General features: G+C 40.0%; 1 long non-coding RNA gene across 1 annotated transcript; it reads left to right on the forward strand.

Moving 5' to 3' along the window:
- The first annotated feature begins 353 nt into the window (after positions 1 to 353).
- LOC140652660 (uncharacterized) lies at positions 354 to 2,826 on the forward strand. The gene is made up of 3 exons (XR_012042901.1): positions 354 to 618; positions 1,396 to 1,485; positions 2,617 to 2,826. It is a non-coding gene; the product is annotated as an uncharacterized lncRNA (long non-coding RNA).
- Positions 2,827 to 5,428: the final 2,602 nt, after the last annotated feature.

The following is a 5,428-nucleotide window of genomic DNA, read 5'->3' on the forward strand; positions in this document are numbered from 1 at the left end:
CTACCAAGAACGTTCACAGCTAAAGCCAAGGTACTTCTACTCATTTGCAGGTAGAAGACTGACCGCTGTGGATAGGATTTGCAGTGTATTCAATATGCCCCGTAAATCAACTGGAAGTGTCCTGGAACACAATATATGCACTAACCGGTGGTGACATTTGCAGAGGGAAAGCTTTTGGAGAGTCCAGGGTGCACAAAGGCAGTATCTGACCCATGTGCCACACAAAGCAGCTGAAACAGCCAACACAGTGAACTCCTCCTGACTGAACGAGGATTATTCATGGACATTATTTTGTGTCTAGTGGAATGAAAACATTTGAGACAATCACAAACTGCTGGTGGTGAATGTATTCATCCATTTCTAGAAAGGAAATTAGAGCAATTTTTTCCCTGGCTCAGTAGTTCCTTAGTGATAACTGCAGTTTCCTGATATCTGTCCTAACTCTTTTTGTCCCCATTCCTGAAAAGAACAGAGCTGATGTCGGAGTTATTTACAAGTGTATACAGGTGTATCTTGGCATCCAGGAGAGAGACTGGAAGAAGTGCAGAGCTCAGTGACTCACCGGTCCTGTCCCTAGAGTCTGTCACATCTATTCTGAACACATATTCTATATAACAGGTACAGTATTTGATCATAAAAAGTATGTCCTTTATATCACAGCTCTGATGCATTGCTTTAAGTTTTTATTACAGTGTTTCACGAAGAGGAAACTAGAGTGATACTCAATAAATTCCAACAACAGGAGTATGATTCAAGCTCCTAGCAATATTTAGAGATCATCATTTTAATGAATAGTAGGTAATTTAGACAAATGACATTTTATGCTTGCAAACACCACATTGTGAAGAGTAGTGATGTTTAATATGTACTGTGCTGTGTCTATCAGGACAATATACAGCCCCATATATGAACATTAGAAACATATGAGCAAAACATCCCAAGTCATCACCATTTCTCAGCCTGCAATAACAAACACCTACCCAGCTATTGACCCCAATCACAAGTAAAATTGGTAAGGCACATTTTACACCTGATCCCAAAGGCCGAGAGATTTGTACGATGTAAGGAATAGTCTTGGACATCTTTTACATCACCTTGCTTACTGCAGAATATAGTTTAAATTTCACACTGAAAGCAGATTAGAAAACATTGATGAGCCTCCAAAGCACACTTTCTTCCTTTTCATGATGAAAATATGAACCATGACATCTGCTGTCAAATAACTATGTCCAGTCCTAACAGAATGGGAAGATACATCTGCTCCACTTGTTTCATATCCTTGACTGGAGGTGAAATGAGGATAGGCTTTGGTGCTTCTACATTAGCATTTGACTCAGATCAGGAGGATGCTTTTGAAGAGAATAATCCCATCTTCCCCACTTATGTGTACTCTAGTTTACACTACAGAGCAGCATTGGAGCATGCAAACTAAACTCCCCTCAGAGAAAATTCAAACAGAAGAAGAACTCCAAGAGCCTACCTAAGGTATCCCCAATGCTAATGGGTCTTCTGGTCTTGCTATTCAGTCTTTCATTATTCAGCCACTTTATCTACCTGTTCAAGATTGGTCTTTTAATTTTCCTTGAGAATGCCTGTTCCCAAGGAGCTCTGTGGACTGCTGAGGGCATGTTTGGAATCCCTGTGCTCTAGAGGAGAATGGGGACAAATGCTCACTGTGGCACTTAGCTCTTCTGGAGGCTATCTCCCAGCTGAGTCCCAGGATCCTAGCACAGCTATGTTAACGTAAGTGCATTTTGCATGCTGCATTTTAAATGTGACTTTTGCATGAAGATGACCTAAGCTTTTGGATTCAGCTCTGCTTGTATCTGTCTGCACTGATTATGGGGACAAGAAAAGGATTAGAATGTGTTAGACTGGCTGTAGGTTTACAAAACCTAAAAGCAATCTAAATAGAAGTGGAAAAGAAAAGCAATAATCACTGTAAGCTGGTACTTACCTGTTCCTTTCCTTCTGTGCTCAAATGTAGAGTAGCTCCAATTTCTAGAATCTGATTTGCATTCATAAGCCCCACACAGTGCTAAGACCTTTGGTTTCATGAAGGAAAAAACAAAAAAGTCAGGACTGTTTCTAACACAAATGGTTTTGCACCTCCTCAGCTACTATGTGGAGGAGTGAAAGCCTCTCATTTTGTACCTACAGGCCTGAGTTCCAACTTCACTCTAGACTCTGGTCAAAACCTACTTTGATGGAAAACACTGAGAGTTAAAGCTTACCAGTGTGATCCTAGCCAAACACATCCCTACTAATTACAGAACTGGTGTACTGTGCTCAGGATGAGGCTCCCCAGTACAAGAAAGACATTGACATGTTGGGTTGAGTCCAGAAGAAGGCCATTAAAATGACAAAGCATGTGATACAGCATGTGTTATGTTAGGAGAGGTGGTATGAACTGGGTTTGTTCGGCCTTAAGAAGAGAAGGCTAAGAGGGTTTCTTATTTCTGCTTTTAAACCCTAATAGGAAGCTATAGAAAAGAGTGATCTGACTCTTCTCAGAAGAGCACAGCTAAGGGGCAATGTGCAACAGTCACAATTTGTTACGATGGAAATGATGATTAGATATTAGGATTAATTTTTTACTTTTTTTTTATGATGGAGCTGCTTAACCACTGGAATAGGAGCTCAACGAGGATGTGAAATCTCCATAATTAAAGATGCTTAAAAATTGACAGAGAAAATCCCTAAGAACCTTACCTAGCATGACAGTTGAATCTACCTTCAGACTTGGACCTACTTTGAACAGAAGATTGGATCAGAAGACCACCAGAGGTCCCATCCAAACTAAATTATTTTATGATTTTTTGATTCTACTTTTATTTGCAATGCCAAACCAAGGGAGCAACTGGGTGTGAGGGAAGTCCTGGCCTTAGGTTGCTAGAATCTGGTGACTTCCAAAACCAGGGACGTACCCTCTGAAGCCAAGCTAAAACAAACACTAACACAAAAAAATGTGAAAGAAACACAAATAGATATGAATAATAAATGGAAGCACTACTTTACCAGTGTGCACCATGAAATACAGCTGCTGCAGTAATTTCAAACTTTCTAAGATAACAGTAAAAGCAATTACTGGAAGAACAACACATTGCGCAAAATCATTAATATGGTGGTTGTGTCTCCCTCATGCACTAACCCAGCACAAGGAAAGAGTTTTCGGAGAACAGATTTGCAGATTCTTCAGTTGTTTTTTTAATGACATTGCTTGGCATCTATCCCTGGTTTGCTAAGTGGACTCAGGTTGTTATTTTGCAGCTCACAAGTAGACCCAATGAGAGCAGACAAAAACTTCTGGTTTGTTCTGTGGCTCTGTGCACTACTGTCACTGCAGGGAATGCCTTGTCATGTTCATACAGCACTTGTGTCCCCAAGGACTGCGGCGTAGTTGTCATTCACAAACCTCACATGAGGTCACATCCACCCCATCTGGAGCAAAAGGGCTCAGTCACAGCAGAGACATCTGTGACACTCATCACTGAGCAGAGAGGTGTTTGCTTCTGTCTCATGCCCTCATTTGTACCAAAACCACAGCCTGTTCCTACACCTGTAAAACGAGGTCTAGCTGTCTTTCACTAAAAGGCACTTTGTGATCAGTTTGGAAGGGTAATTCCGCCTTCTGGACCTGTACTTTTCTACAGTCAGTGCTGAGGTGACTAAGAGTGTCCTTTTCAAGGGGAAAGACTGTCAGTTGTTATATTGAGCACCTCTTTAACATAGGCTGTATGAGACAGCAAGGGCACCTGAATACAATATTTTCTCACATATTGTAATCATGAGGAGATAGCTATGAGATTCTCAGCACTCGTCGTTCTTTGAAATTACTCTTAATTAAAATATACTAGCAAATCTTGGTAGTTTATGAGTCGATCTGTTGCAAGATGGAGTCAGGAAATTATTTCTGGTTTCCTTCCCTTTCATTCTGATTTCAAATCATGGTTGCAGGGCTCTTTAGCACACACTTTAATTTAGCTTTACCCCAATTGATTCCAAATCCTTAATTAAGCTTATTCTTTTTTCCTAATTTGAAAATATGCAGGATTTTAAAGTATAACAAATTATTAAGAAATTAATTCAAGTCATTAATGAATTATTAATCCAGGCTAATAGCGAAAATGTAATGATTATAGATATCAGTACGTGCTCTGGGACCATTGCAAAAGCGCATTCTATCAGCTCATTGAAACAAAATATTCAAGAAATAAAGACATCCCTGCATCATTTGTAGTCCCCAAACCATGTCCTAGTACTAGACTAAAGTGACATTATGATGTAAATAAATCCTTAGTAACTTCCATTTGTAATTCTAACACTACTGAATAGGTTGCTTGGCAAACAGTGAGCAGTGTAGGCTCTTTAATGCCCAACTGATTTTCTCCTTGGCATAAGAATGGTTTCTAGTTAAGACAGAGTTTCACTCGCTCTGCAGCCTCAGGAAGAGGAAACATCTTGGTTTGTCTGGCCTGAACTGATGCTACTGTTGAATCACCCCAAACCAACAAGTTTGGTCCTTGCATGAGGAGACAAAGACATTGCTTACTTCTCAAGCTCACAGTAGCTTGACAGAAAACACACCAAAGCAGTGTCAGCTCAGAGTTTTTTTGCTTGTTTATTTATTTTTTATCTGCCTCAGAGTAAGAAACAATCTAAGACACATACGTCCAGTCTTCCACCTGAATTTCTGCCCATTTTTCTGTGCATTCTCTGGCACAGGATCCAAGTACTTCACATTCACTAACCTATTTATTTTCCTTGTCTCCTCATGATATACTAAAATATTATATCCGTTTGGGGAAAACTGAGGCACACGTGGGATGTTTGTGGAAAAGAGGGACTGATCAGTTCCTTCCACTCCACTGACACAGCTGACTTGTCAGCTTATCCTTCCACTTGGAAAGATACTCAAATTTTATTCCTAAAGAGTGAAGAATCTCTGTGAGTTTATTTCTTTTAAAACCTCTTTTCCCATCCGCCATCTGGATTATCTCCAACATATTTCATATTTGAGATGTTGGTTTCCATTCTACAGCTATAGACTAGAGGAAAAAAACCCACCACTTGCATATTTTTAAGCACAGATTGCAGAGAATTTCAACATACTGATTGTTCAGGATGTTGAATCATATTAAGTCTGATGTTTGCTAGGCTGCATTGCACTTATTTGATATGACATCCAGTACCTGGGATGTGGCAATCTGATGCAACACATCACTGCTCACTGACACACCGCCAGAAACACAGAGACACCTGAGATAATGTGGTTATATTTGGATCCCTTTTTTCAAGGAGTTTTGAAGCTTTAATTTCTTTTCTGGTAGTACTTTGTCATTGATTCCAGGAGGCTGAACCATTCAGTGACTGTGTCCACCTGCCCCATTTCCTCTACAAAGCGGTCCTGAATTTAACCATTGCTATG

This window comes from Ciconia boyciana, chromosome 6 (genome assembly GCF_034638445.1).
Source record: "Ciconia boyciana chromosome 6, ASM3463844v1, whole genome shotgun sequence".
Classification (NCBI taxonomy): domain Eukaryota; kingdom Metazoa; phylum Chordata; class Aves; order Ciconiiformes; family Ciconiidae; genus Ciconia; species Ciconia boyciana.